The 21,460-nt window shown below is 46.0% G+C and overlaps 1 long non-coding RNA gene across 1 annotated transcript in view; it reads right to left on the bottom strand.

Moving 5' to 3' along the window:
- Nucleotides 1–221: 221 nt before the first annotated feature.
- The window catches only part of LOC137203462 (uncharacterized), a 405,892-nt gene continuing 384,653 nt past the window's right edge, over nt 222–21,460 (bottom strand). Inside the window, exon 4 of the long non-coding RNA XR_010933138.1 lies at nt 222–302. This is a non-coding gene — a long non-coding RNA (uncharacterized lncRNA). The remainder of the gene's footprint in view (nt 303–21,460) is intronic.

The raw sequence follows: 21,460 nt of genomic DNA, 5'->3' as shown, positions 1-21,460 counted from the left end.
CCACTCTGGAGAAGTGTATGGTGTTTCCTGAAACATCTAAAAAACAAAGCAACAGAGCCTAGGGCACTTCCACTTATGGTCCTATAGCTTAGGGAAATTAAAATCAAAAAGACACAGCCACCCCAAACTTTGGGACGGCTCTGTTTACAAGAACCTCGTTTACGGTACAAGTTCAATATCGCAGAAAGCGCAAAATGGATAAAGAAGTTGTGGTACTTAGGTACAATGCAATATCACTCAGCAATGAAATCTATGTCATCTGGCCCGTAGCAGCATAATGAGTGGATTCAGGTACGATGATTCTAAGTGCAATAAGTCACAGAGAAAAAGAAACATCATAAGATATCACTACTACACGGAATGTAAACTTGGCTACACAGGAACTGAATTACAAAACAGAACAGGGTCTCAAATGTAGAAAACCAACTTATGCTTGCTTAAGGGGAAAGGTGAGTTGGGGTGCTGCATAAAACCAGAGATTGAAATTAGCACAGATACCGTTCCATAAGCCAAATATGTAATAGACAAGAGCTACTCCTTGCTCAACGAAGTGGACTCAACACCCCATATTAAACGCCTAAGAATATACCTGACTAGTAAGAATCTGAAAACCTGTGGATTTATATGTCTCCGAAAGAGAATCAAGCGTGTGTACAGCGGCATAAACGCAGCAGTGATAGGATTGGTGAGGTTCGGTGAGCAAATGCAGACCCTTTGAAGTCATATTGCATGGTACCCATTCCATAGGTCTCAACTCTCCATGTTTAAGGGATCCTTCCTTTAGGTAAAACATGCATGTGGAACCCAGAGTATGATCCACCGTGTGATCGGGAAACGTGTTCAAATGTGTCTCAGTTTTCGTCCCCTGGTACTCGGGGGAAACATTCCAGACGCTTTACTAACACTCTCTCCACTTGGAGAGTCAGTGCCTTTAACCTCCTGTTTGGCCCAGTTTGCAATTTCTGCGGAAAATGAACAGGAATAGGGAGAACCAATGAGAGACTAGCTGGAGGTATCTGGACGGGCAAATTTAACTCTCATTTCCCACCAGGAAGAGGAATTAACCAAAGGCTCAGCGTGCCATGCCAGAACCACACTAGGGCCTGAAGCAATCCTGCGGTGTTGCGGCCAGCTCACAAGAAAGCGAGTTGAAGAAAGGAGCTCAGGGTCACTGTAATGCACAAACCGGCAGAGTTATAAATGACAGCTATCGTCCAAAAATATATTGAAGTAAGGCTGCCAAGAGGACTTGAAAGCGGGGCAGAATTGCAGGAAACCGATTTCAGGAGGTAGACTGGAATTGCATGTAAAGCATAGGAAAAGAGGCAGAACGTCCACAATGATGCACTTGGCCAAAAACAGCGAATGCGTTTTTTCCTGAATACATTCAGGAAAAAACGCATACGCCCTTTTTGGCCAACCAAGCAAGCTTGCAAAGGAAATCTGCACTACAATGAAGTCTCACTGCCCCCCGGTCAAAAGGGCCATCTGAAAAAAGTGTAAAATCCAGAAAGGCCGGACAGGCCATGGAGAACTGGGAGCCTTGCTATGCTGATGGGCGGGATGTAAATTGCCAACAGCCACTCTGGAGAAGTGTATGGTGTTTCCTGAAACATCTAAAAAACAAAGCAACAGAGCCTAGGGCACTTCCACTTATGGTCCTATAGCTTAGGGAAATTAAAATCAAAAAGACACAGCCACCCAAAGTTTGGGATGGCTCTCTTTACAAGAACCTCATTTACGGTACAAGTTCATTATCACAGAAAGCGAAAAATGGATAAAGAAGTTGTGGTACTTACGTACAATGCAATATCACTCAGCAATGAAATCTATGTCATCAGGCCTGTAGCAGCATAATTAGTGGATTCAGGTATGATGATTCTAAGTGAAATAAGTCACACAGAAAAAGAAACATCATAAGATATCACTAATACACGGAATGTAAACTTGGCTACACAGGAACTGAATTACAAAACAGAACAGGGTCTCAAATGTAGAAAACCAACTTATGCTTGCTTAAGGGAAAGGTGAGTTTGGGTGCTGCAAAAAAGCAGAGATTGAAATTAGCACAGATACCGTTCCATAAGCCAAATATGTAATAGACAAGAGCTACTCCTTGCTCAACGAAGTGGACTCTACACGACATATTAAACGCCTAAGAATATACCTGACTAGTAAGAATCTTAAAACCTATGGATTTATATGTCTCTGAAAGAGAATCAAGCGTGTGTACAGCGGCATAAATGCAGCAGTGATAGGTTTGGTGAGGTTCGGTGAGCAAATGCAGACCCTTTGAAGTCATATTGCATGGTACCCATTCCATGGGTCCCAAGTCTCCCGGTGCAAGGGATTCTTCCTTCAGCTAAAACATGCATGTGGAACCCAGAGTATGATCCGCCGTATGATCGGGAAACGTTTTTAAATGTATCTCATTTTTCATCCCCTGGTGCTCGGTGCAACTTTCCAGATGCTTTACTAACACTCTCCCCACTTGGAGAGTCAGTGCCTTTAACCTCCTGTGTGGCCCAGTTTGCAATTTCTGCGGAAGATGAACAGGAATACGGAGAACCATTGAGAGACTATATGTAGGTGTCTGGACGGGCAAATTTAACTCTCATTTACCACCAGGAATACGAATGAACCAAAGGCTCCGCGTGCCATGCTGGAACCATATTAGGACCTGAAGAGATCCTGTGGTTTTGCGGCCAGCTCACAAGAAAGCGAGTTGAAGAAAAGAGCTCAGGGGCACTGTAATTCACAAACCTGCAGAGTTATAAATGACAGCTATCATCCAAAATTTTACTGAAGTAAGGCTGAGAAGAGCACTTGAATGCGGGGCAGAATTGCAGGAAACCGATTTCAGAAGGTACACGGGAGTTGCTCTTAAAGCATAGGAAAAGAGACAGAACTTGGAAAATAATGCACTTGGCAAAAAGGGGCATATGTGTTTTATCCAGAGCTCTCATAACCGAGGGGAGGAGATTCCCAGCAGGCTCCAACTGCAACCAGGCAGGAGTGTCTTCACACCAGTGGGGCCACATCATCGAAAGGTGAGGTACTCAGCACATGTGTCCTCAAACCAGAGGACCCACATCACCAAGGGCCTCGGAGTGAGGCAGGCAGGAGTAGCCTCACAACACTGGACCCATAGAATAAAAAAGTGAGGAATCCAGCAGTTGGAACCTCCCAGCAGGCGGCCCAGAGCACCGAGGCTCTGAGATCCAGGCCACAGTGAACTCACAGAAGAGGGCCCATGTCATGAAACTGAGCCACCCAGCCATTGGGACCTCAGAGCAGGAGGCCCACATCCCCATGGGGATATAAATCTGGTAGGAGTGTCCTCGCACCACTGAGAACGTATCAGAAAATTTTGGGCGACCAGCAGTTAGGGCCTGACGCCAGAGGACCCTCATCACCAAGGGAAGGAGGCTCCCAGCAGGCTCCAACTGCCACCAGAGGGCTGACGTCACCAAGGCGATGTGTGCCAACCAGGCACGAATGATCTCACAGCAGAGGGCCCACCTCAGAGAAGTGTGACGAACCCAGTCAGGATCAGACTCGCACCAGAGGGCCCACATCACCAAATGGATTGGAACCAGGCAGGAGTATCCTCACACCAGTGGGGCCTCATCATCTTAAGGTGAGGAACCCAGCACATGTGTCCTCAAACCAGAGGACCCACATCACCAAGGGCCTTGGAGTGAGGCAGGCAGGAGTAGCCTCACAACACAGGGCACATAATATAAAAAACGTGAGGATTCCAGCATTTAGACCTTCCAGCAGGCAGCTCAGAACACCGAGGCTATGGGATCCAGGCCGCAGTGAACTCACAGCAGAGGGCCCACATCATAAAACTGTGAGCAACCCAGGCGTTGGGACCTCAGTGCAGAAGGCCCACATCCCCATGGGAATGGGAACCTGGCTGGACTGTCCTCGCACCACTGGGCGCACATCAGAAAATGTGGGGAGCCCACCATTTAGTGCCTGACGCCAGAGGGCCGTCATCACCGAGAGGAGGAGGCACCCTGCCCGCTCCAACTGCCACCAGATGTCTCACATCTCCAAGGTGACGTGTGCCAGCCAGGCAGGAGTGACCTCACAGCAGAGGGACTACCTCACAGAACGTTGAGGGACCCAGCCAGGATTAGACTCTCGCCAGAGGGCCCACCTCACCAAGGGGATGGGAACCAGGCAGGAGTGTCCTCACACGAGTGGGGCCACATCATCGAAAGGTGAGGAACGCAGCACATGTGGCCTCAAGCCATAGGACAGTCATCACCAAGGGGCTGGCAGCGAGGCAGGCAGGAGGAGCCTCACAACAGAGGGCACATAGAATAAAAAATTTGAGGAATCCAGCAGTTGGAACCTCCCAGCAGGCGGCTCAGAGCACCGATGATAAGGGATCCTTGCCAGAGTGAACTCATAGCAGAGGGCCCACATCATGGTACTGTGAGCAAGCCAGCCGTTTTGACCTCAGAGCAGAAGGCCCATATCCCCATGGGGATGGGAACCTGGCAAGAGTGTCCTCACTCACTTGGCGCACATCAGAAAATGTGGGGAGCCCAGCAGTTATGGCCTAAGGCAAGAGGGCCCTCATCACCGAGGGGAGGAGGATCCCAGCACACTCCAACTGCCACCAGAGGGCCCACGTCGCCAAGGTGACGTGTGCCAGACAGGCATGATTGACCTCACAGCAGAGGGCCCACCTCACAGAAGGGTGAGGAACCCAGCCAGGATCAGACTCTCACCTGAGGGCCCACATCAGCAAGGGGATGGGAACCAGTCAGGACTGTCTTCCCTCCAGTGGGGCCACATCATCGAAAGGTGCGGAACCCAGCACATGTGGCCTCAAATCAGAGGACACATATCACAAAGGGAATGGGAGTGAGGCAGGCAGGAATAGCCTAAAAACAGAGGGCCCAAAGAATAAGAAAGGAGAGGAATCCAGCAGTTGGAACCTCCCAGCAGGCGGCCGAGAGCACAGAAGCTATGGGATGCAGGCAGGAGTGAACTAACAGCAGAGAGCCCACATCATGAAACTGTGAGCAACCCAGGCATTGGGACCTCAGAGCAGAAGGCCCACATCCCAATGGGGATGTGAACCTGGCTGGAGTGTCCTCGCACCACTGGGCGCACATCACAAAATGTGGGGAGCCCAGCAGTTAGGGCCTGACGCCAGAGGACCCTCATCACCGAGGGGAGGAGGCTCCCAGCAGGCTCCAAGTGCCACCAGAGGGCTCATGTCCACAAGGCGAGGTGAGCAAGCCAGGCAGGAGTGACCTCACAGCAGACGGCCCACCTCACAGATGGGTGAGGAACCCAGCCAGGATCAGACTCTCAACAGAGGGCCCACATCACCAAGGGGATGTGAACCAGGCAGGAGTCTCCTAAGACCATTGGTCCCACATCATCGAAAGGTGAGGAACCCAGCACATGTGGCCTCAAACCAGAGGACACACATCACGAAGGGGCTGGGAGTGAGGCAGGCAAGAGCATCCTCACAACAGAGGGCCCAAAAAATTAAAAAAGTGAGGAATTCAGCAGTTGGAACCTCCCAGCAGGCGGCCAAGAACACAGAGGCTATGGGATCCAGGCCTCTGTGAACTAACACCAGAGAGCCCACATCATGAAAATGTGAACAACCCAGCCGTTGGGACCTCAGAGCAGAAGGCCCACATCCCCATGGAGATGGGATCCTAAGAGGAGTGCCCAAGCATCACTAGGCTCACTAAGAAAATTTGGTGAGCCCAGAAGTTAGGGCCTGACGCAAGAGGGCCCTCATCACCGGGGGGAGGAGATTCCCAGCACGCTCCAACTGCCACCACACGGCTGACTTCACCAAGGCAATGTGTGCCAGCCATGCAGGAGTGACTTATCAGCAGAGGGTCTCCCTCACAGAAGGGTGAGGAACACAGCCAGGAACAGACTCTCACCAGGGGGTCCACATAACCACGTGGATGAGAACCAGGCAGGAGCATCCTCACACTAGTGGGGCCACATCATCGAAAGGTGAGGAACCCATAAAGGTGGCCACAAACCAGAGGACCCACATCACCAAGGGGTTGAGAGTGAGGTAGGTGTCTGGACGGGCATATTTAACTCTCATTTCCCACCAGGAAGAGGAATTAACCAAAGGCTCAGCATGCCCTGCCAGAAGCAGATTAGGGCCTGAAGCAGTCTTGCGGGTTTGCGGCCAGCTCACAAGAAAGCGAGTTGAAGAAAGGAGCTCAGGGGCCCTGTAATTCACAAACCTGCAGAGTTATAAATGACAGATAACGTCCAAAAATATATTGAAGTAAGGCTGCGAAGAGGACTTGAAAGCGGGGCAGAATTTCAGGAAACCGATTTCAGGAGGTAGACTGGATTTGCATTTGAAGCATAGGAAAAGAGGCAGAACATCGACAATGATGCACTTGGCAAAAAAGGGCGTATGAGTTTGTTCCTGAATATATTCAGGAAAAAACACATATGCCCTTTTTGGCAAACCAAGCAAGCTTGCAATGGAAATCCGAAATACTATGAAGTGTCACTTCCCCCCGGTCTAAAGGGCCATCTGAAAAAAGTGTAAAATGCACAAAGGCAAGACAGGCCATGGGGATAAAGGAGCCTTGTTATGCTGATGGGCGGGATGTAAATTGCCAACAGCCACTCTGGAGAAGTGTATGGTGTTTCCTGATACATCTGAAAAACAAAGCAACAGAGTCTAGGGCATTTCCACTTATGGTCCTATAACTTAGGGAAATTACAATCAAAAAGACACAGTCACCCCAAAATTTGGAACGGCTCTGTTTACAGGAACCTCTTCTACGGTACAAGTTAAGTATCCCAGAGAGCAAATAATTGATAAAGAAGTTGCGGTACTTAACGTACAACAGAATACCACTCAGCAATGAAATCTGTGTCACCAGGCCTGTACCAGCATAATGAGTGGATTGAGGCACGATGATTCTAAGTGAAATAAGTCACACAGAAAAAGAAACATCATAAGGTATCACTACTACACGGAATGTAAACTTGGCTACACATGAACTGAATTACAAAACAGAACAGGGTCTCAAGTTTAGAAAACCAACTTATGCTTGCTTAAGGGGAAAGGTGAGTTGGGGTGCTGCATAAAACCAGAGATTGAAATTAGCACAGATACCGTTCCATAAGCCAAATATGTAATAGACAAGACCTACCCCTTGCTCAACGAAATGGACTCAACAATGAGGTATCACCTCACACCTGTTAGAATGGGCATCATCTGAAAATCTACAAACAACAAATGCTGGAAAGGGTGTGGGGAAAAGGAAGCCTCTTCCACTATTGTTGGGCATATAAATTGATACAGTCACTATGGAGAACAATATGGAGTTTCTTAAGAAACTAATAATAGAATTACCATATGATACAGCAATCCCAGTACTGGACATATACCCAGACAAAACCATAAATCAAAAAGAGACATTCACCGCAATGTTCATTGCATCACTATTTACAATATCGAGGTAATGGAAGCAACCTAAATGCCCACAGACAGACGAATGCATAAAGATGTGGTACATATATAAAATAGAATATTACTAAGCCATGAAAGGAATGAAATTGGGTCATTTGTAGAGACGTCGATGGATCTAGAGACTGTCATACAGAGTGAAGTAAGTCAGAAAGAGAAAAACAAATCTTGTATATTCATGCATATATGTGGAACCTAGAAAAACTGTACAGATTAACCGTTTTGCAAGGCATAAATACAGCAACAGATGTAGACAACAATCGTATGGACAACAAGAGGGGAAAGCTCTTGGGGGGGTGGTGGTGAGAGGAGTTGAGAGATTGGGATTGGCATGTAAACATTTATATGTATAAAATAGATAACCAATAAGAACCTGCTGTATAAAAATATAAAATAAAATTCAAAATTAAAAAGAAATAAAATTTAAAAAATAAAACAGAAAAAACAATTATTCCCTTCACATACATGTATTTATATGAATAAATTATTTCCATGCTTATATCTGTAAATACAAAAAAGAGGAATAAAATCTACCTTGAACCAAAAACGAAAAAGAGAAAAAAAAAACAGAACCCACCAGTTACTCAGAGGAAAACCGTATCAGGGCACTTGCTCCAGTTGTAAACAATTCTGAAGTTGGTCAGTGGTGGGGAATCGTCTCCCATTCAGCCAGCAGCCCCCACACAACAAGCGTCCTCATTGCAAAGCTGGGGCACCGTGCCGAGGCATCTGTGAGTGAACGTGAGCTGAGCCCCAGGCCAGTTGCTGCTGAACTGTTCCCACCCTTCCCAGGTAAAACACCTGAATATATACAAGGACTTGAAAGCCTAGAGGAAGGGCCATGGAGCCACACGAGTGACAGCATACCAGCTGACTTGGTGCCTGCAGGCCAGCCAGGATGGTCCTGGCCCTGGGTGCTCTTCTGGAAGATTTCCATTTCCCTGCCTGAGATACCCGTCCTGTCCCTGCCCCCACTGCTTTTTTCCTTCCTCACCTCTGCCCAGGGAGAAATTCCAGCAGCAGGTATGGGTGACACATCCTCTTCTTTAGCAGGTGGCAGCCTGGCAACTGCTGCAGAAAGTCCAGCAGAGCCCCACTCACACTGGGCCACCCACAAAGCCGTGGCCTCTCACTCCTTCCCACCAGCCCAGCCCCGAGACTGCTGACAGGGCAGAGAAAATGGCGTCAGGCACAGCTGCAGGGGCTCTTGCTGCCTGGAGTGGTATTTATATTGATCTCAACCCAGGCACACCTGGGGAGGGCTGGCCGGCACGGTAAGGCTGCCCAGGTCAGCCAATCATCACCCCTCAGGGGCTCACAGTTGCAGAAAATGGAACTTGCTGAACCGGCCAGGTCCAAGGAACAGGTGTGGGCTCCTGAGAGTCAGGATAGACAAGGGGCTGCAGCTTTGGCTTGTTTTCTAATCATTTTATCTGGCCCATGAGTGGGAGACAACTTCAAGAAAACCCTCTCCTAATGAGAGGAACCCAGGAGTCAGGGAGAGGAGGGGTGGGTGGTGGTTGGAGACAGAGGCCTGGTGCCCCGGGTGCAGTGGAAGTCTCTGGAAGACCAGGTGGAGGGAGGCCACACAGAGTGATGCCCAGGGTCACAGACCTGTCAGAGCTGCTGTTTGTTAGTTCAAGTCCTGCTCTGAGGTGCTCTGTGTCAGCTCTGAGCAACAGGTGAGATGGGGGTGCTCTTCAATGAGGGCTATGTGCACGGTTCCTGTGTGCCCAGCCCTGCCACGGTACCTGCAAGGGTAGCTCTGTATCCTGGGAGAGGCCTGACCACGAGAGCCCCGTGGGCTGGGTTGGGGGTGGGGTACCTGCCCAGGAGAGCTCCATATCCTGGGATTGGCCTGACCACGAGAGCCCCATGGGCTGCTGGGGACCTGGTAAAGGATGTCAGGACAGTCAGTGAAGCCACCGAGGATATACCTCCAGTTGCTCCTAATTCCTACACCCTGCTGGTCATTCTACCAACCACCAGGACATGGTATTCTGTATTAGTCTTCAATGATGCCTTCTTTTGTATTCCATTAGTCCCAGAGTCACAAGAAATTTTGGCTTGTGAGTGGCAGGACTCAACATACAACTAAAACAATACTTCCGGGCCGTCTTGCCCCAAGGGTTCAAAAATTCCCACACCATCTTTGGGGAAAGCTTAGCTAAAGACCAAAAAGTTCTACCTCTGGAAAAGGAAACCCTCCTTCAATATGCAGATGACATTCTGATCGCCAGCCCTTCTAAGGAGGCCTCTGAACTACCAAGCCAATAAAGGATAGAAGTTGTCCAAGAAAAAGCTCAAATATCACAGACTGCGGTGACCTGCCTGGGCTTCATTCTCACAGAAGGTCGGAGAAGCCCATCCCAGGAAAGGGAAGAAACCATTTGCAGCCTTACCCCTTTCTAAAACTAGAAGACAGCTTAGGGGTTCCTGGGGAGGCCAGGATTTGCTGCTTCTGGATCCCTAACTACAGTCTACTAGCTGGGCCTCTATATGAAACACTGAAAGGAAAAGATGATGATCCTTTTGAACAGAATCCAGAAGTGGCCTTTCAAGAATGGAAAGAGCAGTCAATTCAGACCCTTGCCCTGGAACTCCCTAATTGAGCTAAACCCTTTGACCTTTCCATTCCCGGTGAAAGGTGAATCGCCATTGGAGAATTAGTGCAAAAACTGGGACCACTTGAAATGGAACAATGCAAGAATGCCATCCAGGTAGGATAAACTACAGTCACCAAGGGGCTTGGCCCACTGCCACATCTGGCCAAGATACTGGCGGTATCTAAAAACCTGGAAATCAGCAGCCCAAAAGGCCACCTCCCTCCTAAGGGAAAAGGACCCCACGTGGTGATCCTAATCACCAACCATGCCCTGAAGTTGCAGGGTTCGCTCCGTGGGCACACCGACCTCGAGTGAGGAGGCCCTCCAACTCCAACATCCAGAGAGATAACCGGGGGCAACAGGGCACTATGATGACTCGTGTGAACATCACTTGACCTGGAGTTTCTCTCATAAAACAACAATAGTGTGTCCCGAAGGAGTAGACTACTGCTTGCAGGACTTACTGCACCCAGAGGGGAGCTAATAATCTTGGCGAGGGAAACGTATATCACACTGTCACCATAGAAAAGCCTACAGACACCGTGATGATGGTGGCCAATAAGACCGGCTGGACTCCTGTTTACTTCAAAAGGCTGTTGACTCAGTGGCCATCATGGTCCTTGATCACCACTGACCCTGGACTGTCTGGGAGTTGAGCGGGCAGGGCTCTGACACCTGGTGCTGTCTTTACGTTAATTCACGGGCCTAATTGAAGAAAGAGCAGACTACTGGTCAGAGCATCTAGGCTGGCAGAAACAGTCAGCCTAAGGTGGCCGAACAAATGTGGGGCGGGGTGAAACCGGCCCTCACAGCGTCTCTGCACATCTCTTTCCTGGACCCTTAAAGGTCATTAGAATCTATAACACTTCCAATGCTGGTGCTCAGGCAGATGAGCAGGGAGGCAGGGGTCCTGGGGCCAATCAACGTCACCTGGAGGCTGCTGGGGAGAAGTTCTGACCCTCGTCCCCTAGTATGAGGGCTCCCAACTCAGCACTCAGCGGTTACAGAAGAAGGGTCTGCACCCTCAGCACTCCAAGAATGAGGAAAGGGACAAAAGGCAGAGGAGGGGTTTGTCCCCAGCAAAGCCCATTAAAAATCCCTGGGAGATAAAAATAGAATCTGGGCAATAAAGTCAAGTCTGACCTTTTTTATCCTTTGTCTAATTTCACGTGCTCCTAGGGTCCCGCATGCAGAGGTTCCACACCCGGCACTTCAGACCAGATTTCCTAGTGCAGAATGGCTGGGTCGACACCTCAGCTCCTGGGGCCCAGTGCAGACTCCGAGATATAGAGCCTGAGCTGCAGCCAACCCGGCCCTCGAGAGCTCCGCCCCCTCCCTCCCACTGACTCTGACAGGATCTCTACACAGCAGCCCAGCCCACAGCCCACGGGGTAGTGCATGCTCTCACCTCTCCATTCTCTGTTTAAAATATAAAGTTTCCTTTGCTTGTGAACCAAACTCAGTCTCGATCTGTTGGCCCCAATGACACTGGGCAGGGGGACACTTGTTGGGGTCCACTCTGGAGGATCAGTAACAGAAATTGAGACTATTGTAACTTCAATGAACAGATGTGTGAGCCAAACTGTAGTTAACATAGAACAGTTTATAAGGCTCGGGTAAAATAAGATGTTTCTAACACTTCCATTTGATATTTCCATCACTTTATTATAAGCAAGTTCAGTGAAAAGGTTTGTCTTATTTGTCAGGTCAATATTAGAGAAATGAAGTGATTTCTTTCCAAGGATGTACATCTAATAATCTTGGTTAAAGCTTCAATCTTGTTTTAAATGCTTTTCCATTGAAAATGATACCTCTCTTTCAGCTCCCCCATTTCTGAGAAGTATAAAATCTTATAATTTATTATTACCAAAGGGGAAAGTTGGGAGGAGGGATAAATTAACAGTTTGGAATTAACACATACACACTGCTATGTATAAAATAGATCATCAACAAGGAACCACTGTATAGCACAGGGAACTACACTCAATATTTTGCAATAACCTATAAGGGGAAATAATCGGAAAAAGAATAGATATTTTTATTGACATCATCTATCAATGACAGTTAAAGTGTAACCTAAGGGAAGCCGGTGGTGAGTGCTTCTGACCCTGAAGACTTCAATCATCTAAAGTTTGGACTCTGCCTACTTCCCAAGGCCCTTAATGAACATATGTGTAGCCGTAGCTTAAAAAATTCCCCAGTTTGGGTTTCGGGGAGACACTGATTTTGAAAAAGCCCTGGTGTTCTCCTTACATGAATGGGACTCTTCCTACTGCTAAAACATGTCTGTCACACCCAGAGGATGGTATACCGTCTGATCGGGAAGAGTTTGGAAAAGGCATCTCATCTCCTCATCTCCTGGTGCTCGGGTTCACCCCTCCAGCGTCTTTACTAACAGTCTCCCCACTTGGAGATGTCAGCACTGTCAACATCCTGTTGCGTACAGTTTGGAATTTGTCCAGAGGATGAAGCGGAAGGATGAGGAACAATGAGAGACAAGTCCTAGGTGTTCAGACAGGCACATGTCACTCTAATTTCCAATCAGGAAGACGAATTGACCAAAGGCTAGGGTTGCCCATGGAAACAGTATAGGGCTTGAGGAAATCCCACTGCTTTGTGGCCAGTTCCCATAAACACAAGTTGAACAATGGAACTCAGGGGCAGTAAAATTCACGAAACTGCAGAGTTGAAAATATCTATCACTGAAAAATGTCTTGAGGAAAGTCAGAGAAAAGGATTGGTAAGCAAGGGAGAATGGCAGGAAAGGGATTTGAGGAGGTAGAAAGGACTCGCCATTAAGCACAAGAAAAGGGGCTGAACATTGCCAACATTGTAGTTGGCCAAAAAGGCTGTATGCGTTTTTTTCTGTATATATTCAAGAAAAGGGCATACACTTTTTTAGCCAACCAAACAGGTGGGCACTGGAAATCAATACTACAAAAGATATCACTTCGCATCAGTCAGAAGAGCCATCCTCATAAAGTGTAAACACCAGAAATGCAGGACAGGGCAAGGAGAAGAGGGAGCCCTGTGAGGCTTATAGTGGAAATGTATATTGCCAATGGCCATTCTGGAGAAGTGTATTGTGTTTACTAAAGCATCTAAAAAATGAGCTACAGAGCATAGGGCACTTGCACTCATGGGCCTATGTCTTGGGAAAAACAAAAATCGAGAGGACACAGGCACCCCAATGTTTACTGCCTCTCTGTTTAAAAGATCCTCGACTAGGATATAACTTAAATGTCTCTGGAGGGAAAAAATGGATAGAGATGTGGTACTTATGTAGAGTGGAATATTACTCAGCCTGGAAGTCAATGAAATATGGCCAGTTGTAACAACTCCGGAGGAGTTACGTATGATCATTCTAAGTGACATAATTCAAAAAGAAAAAGACACATATCATAAGATATCACTTAAAGGTGGAATCCAAAATGGCTACACATGAAATAAATTACAAAACAAAAACATAGTCAAATATGTAGACAACACGCATAAGGCTGCTAAACGGGAAAGGTGGGGAGGGGTGAGGCATCATCCAGGAGGTTGAAATTAGCAAAGATACCATTCCAAATACCAAACTGATAATCAACAAGGCCTACACGGTAGCTAAAAGAACTGCACTCAGCACACTCAAGTCACCGGAAAAGAATATATATGACTGGTAAGAATCTGAAAAAGAATTTATTGATGTCTCTCTGTATGTGAATCAAGTGGATGTACAGCAGCAAGAAACAGAGCTTTGAAAATCAGCTGTAACCAATATAGTAATAAATTGAAAAAAATAAACGACAGAGAGAAAGAGAAAACCTCTTACAACTTTTCCTCAGGGACGGTGATGCAACATGGATTGAACACATCTAGACCCACAGCAGGATGAGACATAAGGCTGGAAACCGTTCGTGCTAAGAGAAATATGAGGTTGGGTGAGGAAATGCACACCCTTTAAAGTAATACTACCTGGTACCCATTCAATGGGTCCCAAATCTGCAGGTTCAAGGGATCTTCCTACAGCGAAAACATGCATGGAAAACCCAGAGGACTGTACACCATGTGATCGGGAGATGTGTCTAAAATGCACCTCATTTATCCTCTCCTGGTGCTCCTGTTCATCATTCAAGCCACGTTACTTAGAATCTCCCCACTTAGAGAATCAGCACATTTAAACTTCTGTTTCACACATTTTGCAAATTGTGAGGAGGATGAACGGGAAGAGGGGGAACCAATGAGAGAATAGTTGTAGGGGTTTGGACGGGCACATGTCACTCTAATTTCCCATTAAGAATAAGAATTAAAAAAAGGCTCAGCCCGCCTCGCCGGAGCCAAAATAGGGCCTGAAGCAATCCTGCAGCTTTGAGGCCAGCTCACAAAAGAGCAACTTAAAAAATGGAGCTCAGGGTCACTGCAATTCACAAACCTGCAGAGTTATAAATGAAAACTAACGTCCAAAAATATGTTGATGTAAGGCAAAGAAGAGGATCTGAATGCAAGACAGAATTGCAAGAAACAGATTTCAAGAGATAGATTGGACTCGTCTTTAAAGCACATGAAAAGCGGCAGAATTTCGACAATGATGCAGTTGGCCCAAAAGGGAGTATGCGTTTTTCCCTGAATATATCCAGGAAAAAACGCATACGCACTTTATGGGCAACCAAGCAAGCAAGCAATGCAAATGTGCACAACAAAGAAGTCTCATTTCCCACCGGTCAAAAGGGCCATCCGAAAAAATTGTAAAAACCAGAAATGCAGGACAGGCCATGGAGAACAGGGAGCTTTTATACGCTGATGGACAGTGTGTGAACTGCCGAGAGCCACTCTGGAGAAGTGTATGGTGGTTCCTAAATCATCTAAAAAACAGAGCTACAGAGCATAGGGCACTTCCAATCACGGAAGTATATCTAGGGAAGTCTAAAAATCAACAAGACACAAGCACACCACAGTTTAGGGCTACTCTGTTTACAAGAACCTCAACTTCAGTACACCTTAAATATCCCAGGAAAGAGAACAATGGATAAAGAAAATGTGGTACTTATGTACAATGGAATATCTCTTCACCATGAAATCAATGTAATAAGGCTAGTAGAAGGATAAAGAGTGGATTTAGGTCCGATAATACTACTTGAAATAAGTCAAACAGAAAAAGAAACATATCATAAGATATCACTTATAGAGGGAGGATAAATATGGCTGCACAAAAAATGAATTACAAAACAGAACAGTGTCTCACATTTAGAAAACACACTTATGTCAGCTTAAGGGGAAAGGAGAGGTGGGGTGATGCATAAAACCAGAGTTTGAAATTAGCACAGCTACCGTTCAATAAACCAAATAGGTATTAGACAAGATCTACACCTTGCTCAATGAACTGGCCTCAACACACCCTATACACCGCAGAGAAATATATCTGAGTAATAAGAATCTTAAAACCCATGTATTGATATATCTCCATAAGGGAATCAAGTGTGTGCAGAGCGGCCAAACACAGCAGTGAAAATGAGCTAAACCCCATTATAGAAATAAATTTTAAAACCAAAACGCAGAAACAATGAAAGAGAGAAAAATTCTTACAAAATTCGCTCAGGGGCTGTGATGCAACCTGGAATGACCACATATAAACCCACAGCTGGATAAGACATAAGGCTGGACACTTGGGGCTGAGAGGATTGGTGAGCTTTGGTGAGCAACTGCCGAAAGTTTAATGCAATACTTCATGCTACTCATTCCAAGGGTCCCAACACTCCAGGTTGAAGGGAATCTTCCTACAGCTAAACCATGCATGGGAAATCCAGCGGATGGTATACCATATGATCGGGAAAGGTTTCTAAAACGCACCTCATTTTCCTCTCCTGGGGCTCCGGATCAACATTCCAGCCACTTTACTAACAACATCCCCACATGGAGAGTCAATGCCTTTAAGTTCCGGTATCGCACAGTCTGCAGTTAGTGCGGAGGATGAATGGGAATAGGGGGAACCAGTGAGAAAATAGCTGTAGCGGTTTCAATGGGCACATGTCACTCTAATTTCACATCAGGAAGAAGAATTAACCAAAGGCAGAGCAAGGCGCCCCAGAAGAAGAATAGGGCCTGAAGAAATCCTGTGGATATGAGGCAAGATCACAAATATAAGAGCTGAAAAATGGAGCTAAGGGCCACTGCAATTCAAAAACCTGCAGAGTTATACAGGCCAACTATTTTCCAAAAGTATATTGAGGTAAGGCTATGAAGAGGCACTGACAGCAAGGCAGAATTGCAGGAAACCGATTTCAAGAGGTAGACTGGAATTGCATTGAAAACATGAACAGACTCAGAACTTCGACAATGATGCACTTGGCCAAACAGTGCGTATGCGTTTTTTCCTGAATATATTCAGAAAGCGATAAATGGATAAAGAAGAAGTGGTATTTACATACAATGCAATATCACTCATCAATGAAATCTATGTCATCAGGCCCGTAGCAGCATAATGAGTGGATTCAGGTATGATGATTCTAAGTGAAATAAGTCACACAGAAAAAGAAACATCATAAGATATCACTACTACACGGAATGTAAACTTGGCTACACAGGAACTGAATTACAAAACAGAACAGGGTCTCAAATGTAGAAAACCAACTTATGCTTGCTTAAGGGGAAAGATGAGTTGGGGTGCTGCATAAAACCAGAGATTGAAATTAGCACAGATACCGTTCCATAAGGCAAATATGTAATAGACAAGAGCTACTCCTTGCTCAACGAAGTGGACTCAACACCCCATATTAAACGCCTAAGAATATACCTGATTAGTAAGAATCTTAAAACCTATGGATTTATGTCTCCGAAAGAGAATCAAGCGTGTGTACAGCGGCATAAACGCAGCAGTGATAGGATTGGTGAGGTTCGGTGAGCAAATGCACACCCTTTGAAGTCATATTGCATGGTACCCATTCCATGGGTCTCAACTCTCCAGGTTTAAGGGATTCTTCCTTCAGCTAAAACATGCATGTGGAACCCAGAGTATGATCCACCGTGTGATCGGGAAACGTGTTCAAATGGGTCTCAGATTTCGAACCCTGGTACTCGGGTGCAACATTCCAGACGCTTTACTGACACTCTCCCCACTTGGAGAGTCAGTGCCTTTAACCTCCTCTTTGGCCAAGTTTGCAATTTCTGCGGAAAATGAACAGGAATAGGGAGAACCAATGAGAGACTAGCTGGAGGTGTCTGGACGGGCAAATTTAACTCTCACTTCCCACCAGGAAGAGAAATTAACCAAAGGCTCAGCGAGCCATGCCGGAACCACACTAGGGCCTGAAGCAATCCGGCGGTGTTGCGGCCAGCTCACAAGAAAGCGACTTGAAGAAAGGAGCTCAGGGGCACTGTCATTCACAAACGTGCAGAGTTATAAATGACAGCTATCGTCTAAAAATATATTGAAGTAAGGCTGCGAAGAGGACTTGAAATCGGGGCAGAATTGCAGGAAACCGATTTCAGGAGGTAGACTGGAATTGCATGTAAAGCATAGGAAAAGAGGCAGAACGTTCACAATGATACACTTGGCCAAAAAGGGCGTATTCAGGAAAAAACGCATACGCACTTTTTGGCCAACCAAGCAAGCTTGCAAAGGAAATCTGCACTACAATGAAGTCTCACTGACCCCTGGTCAAACGGGCCATCTGAAAAAAGTGTAAAATCCAGAAAGGCAGGAGAGGCCATGGAGAACTGGGAGCCTTGTTATGCTGATGGGCGGGATGTAAATTGCCAACAGCCACTATGGAGAAGTGTATGGTGTTTCCTGAAACATCTAAAAAACAAAGCAACAGAGCCTAGGGCACTTCCACTTGTGGTCCTATAACTTAGGAAAATTAAAATCAAAAAGACACAGCCACCCCAAAGTTTGGGACTGCTCTGTTTACAAGAACCTCGTTTACAGTACAAGTTCAATATCACAGAAAGTGAAAAATGGATAAAGAAGTTGTGGTACTTACGTACAATGCAATATCACTCAGCAATGAAATCTATGTCATCGGGCCCATAGCAGCATAATGAGTGGATTCAGGTACGATGATTCTAAGTGCAATAAGTCACAGAGAAAAAGAAACATCATAAGATATCACTACTACACGGAATGTAAACTTGGCTACCCAGGAACTGAATTACAAAACAGAACAGGGTCTCAAATGTAGAAAACCAACTTATGCTTGCTTAAGGGGAAAGGTGAGTTGGGTGCTGCATAAAACCAGAGATTGAAATTAGCACAGATACCGTTCCATAAGCCAAATATGTAATAGACAAGAGCTACTCCTTGCTCAACCAAGTGGACTCAACACCCCATATTAAACGCCGAAGAATATACCTGACTAGTAAGAATCTTAAAACCTATGGATTTATATGTCTCTGAAAGAGAATCAAGCTTGTGTACAGCGGCATAAACACAGCAGTGATAGGCTTGGTGAGGTTCGGTGAGCAAATGCAGACCCTTTGAAGTCATATTTCATGGTACCCATTCCATGGGTCTCAACACTCCAGGTTTAAGGGATTCTTCCTTCAGCTAAAACATGCATGTGGAACCCAGAGTATGATCCACCGTGTGATCGGGAAACGTGTTCAAATGTGTCTCAGTTTTCAAAACCTGGTACTCGGGTGCAACATTCCAGACGCTTTACTAACACTCTCCCCACTTGGAGAGTCAGTGCCTTTAACCTCCTGTTTGGCCCAGTTTGCAATTTCTGCGGAAAATGAACAGGAATAGGGAGAACCAATGAGAGACTAGCTGGAGGTGTCTGGACGGGCAAATTTAACTCTCATTTCCCACCAGGAAGAGGAATTAACCAAAGGCTCAGTGTGCCATGCCGGAATCACACTAGGGCCTGAAGCAATCCTGCAGTGTTGCGGCCAGCTCACAAGAAAGCGAGTTGAGGAACGGAGCTCAGGGGCACTGTAATTCAAAAACCTGCAGAGTTATAGATGACAGCTATCGTCCAAAAATATATTGCAGTAAGGCTGCCAAGTGGACTTGAAAGCAGGGCAGAATTGAAGGAAACCAATTTCAGCAGGTAGACTGGAATTGCACGAAAAGCATCGGAAAAGAGGCAGAACGTCCACAATGATGCACTTGGCCAAAAAGGGCATATTAGTTTATTCCTGAATATATTCAGGAAAAAACGCATACGCCCTTTTTGGTCAACCAAGCAAGCTTGCAAAGGAAATCTGCACTACAATGAAGTCTCACTGCCCCGCAGACAAAAAGGCCTTCTGAAAAAAGTGTAAAATCCAAAAAGGCAGGACAGGCCATGGAGAACTGGGAGCCTTGTTATGCTGATGGGCGGGATGTAAATTGCCAACAGCCACTCTGGAGAAGTGTATTGTGTTTCCTGAAACATCTAAAAAACAAAGCAACAGAGCCTAGGGCACTTCCACTTATGGTCCTATAGCTTAGGGAAATTAAAATCAAAAAGACACAGCCACCCCGAAGTTTCGGATGGCTCTGTTTACAAGAATCTCATTTACGGTACAAGTTCAATATCACAGAAAGCGAAAAATGGATAAAGAAGTTGTGGTACTTACGTACAATGCAATATCACTCAGCAATGAAATCTATGTCATCAGGCCCGTAGCAGCATAATGAGTGGATTCATGTACGATGATTCTAAGTGCAATAAGTCACAGAGAAAAAGAAACATCATAAGATATCACTACTACACGGAATGTAAACTTGGCTACACAGGAACTGAATTACAAAACAGAACAGGGTCTCAAATGTAGAAAACCAACTTATACTTTCTTAAAGGGAAAGGTGAGTTGTTGTGCTCCATAAAACCGGAGATTGAAATTAGCACAGATACCTTTCCATAAGCCAAATATGTAATAGACAAGAGCTACTCCTTGCTCAACGAAGTGGACTCAACACCCCATATTAAACGCCTAATAATATACCTGACTAGTAAGAATCTTAAAACCTATGGATTTATATGTCTCCGAAAGAGAATCAAGCGTGTGTACAGCAGCATAAACGCAGAAGTGATAGGGTTGGTGAGATTCGGTGAGCAAATGCACACCCTTTGAAGTCATATTGCATGGTACCTATTCCATGGGTCTCAACTCTCCAGGTTTAAGGGATTCTTCCTTCAGTTAAAACATGCATGTGCAACCCAGAGAATGATCCACCGTGTGATCGGGAAACGTGTTCCAATGTGTCTCAGATTTCGTCCCCTGATACTCGGGTGCAACATTCAGACGCTTTACTAACACGCTCCCGAGTTGGAGAGTCAGTGCCTTTAACCTCCTGTTTGGCCCAGTTTGCAATTTCTGCGGAAAATGAACAGGAATAGGGAGAACCAATGAGAGAGTAGCTGGAGGTGTCTGGACGGGCAAATTTAACTCTCATTTCCCACCAGGAAGAGGAATTAACCAAAGGCTCAGTGTGCCATGCCGGAATCACACTAGGGCCTGAAGCAATCCTGCAGTGTTGCGGCCAGCTCACAAGAAAGCGAGTTGAGGAAAGGAGCTCAGGGGCACTGTAATTCAAAAACCTGCAGAGTTATAAATGACAGCTATCGTCCAAAAATATATTGAAGTAAGGCTGCCAAGTGGACTTGAAAGCAGGGCAGAATTGAAGGAAACCAATTTCAGCAGGTAGACTGGAATTGCACGAAAAGCATCGGAAAAGAGGCAGAACGTCCACAATGATGCACTTGGCCAAAAAGGGCATATTAGTTTATTCCTGAATATATTCAGGAAAAAACGCATACGCACTTTTTGGCCAACCAAGCAAGCTTGCAAAGGAAATCTGCACTACAATGAAGTCTCACTGCCCCCTGGTCAAAAGGGCCATCTGAAAAAAGTGTAAAATCCAGAAAGGCAGGACAGGCCATGGAGAACTGGGAGCCTTGTTATGCTGATGGGCGGGATGTAAATTGCAAACAGCCACTCTGGAGAAGTGTATGGTGTTTCCTGAAACATCTAAAAAACAAAGCAACTGAGCCTAGGGCACTTCCACTTATGGTCCTATAGCTTAGGGAAATTAAAATTAAAAACACAGCCACCCCAAAGTTTGAGACGGTTGTGTTTACAAGAACCTCGTTTATGGTACAAATTCAATATTACAGAAAGTGAAAAATGGATAAAGAAGTTGTGGTACTTACGTACAATGCAATATCACTCAGCAATGAAATCTATGTCATCAGGCCCATAGCATCATAATAAGTGGATTCAGGTACGATGATTCTAAGTGAAATAAGTCACACAGAAAAAGAAACATCATAAGATAACACTACTACACGGAATGTAAACTTGGCTACACAGGAACTGAATTACAAAACAGAACAGGGTCTGAAATGTAGAAAACCAACTTATGCTTGCTTAAGGGGAAAGATGAGTTGGG

Source organism: Pseudorca crassidens, chromosome 1 (assembly GCF_039906515.1).
Source record: "Pseudorca crassidens isolate mPseCra1 chromosome 1, mPseCra1.hap1, whole genome shotgun sequence".
NCBI classification, from domain to species: Eukaryota; Metazoa; Chordata; class Mammalia; order Artiodactyla; family Delphinidae; genus Pseudorca; species Pseudorca crassidens.
Note: the sequence above shows the minus strand (reverse complement) of the source record. Positions and strands in the feature narration are given on the sequence as shown.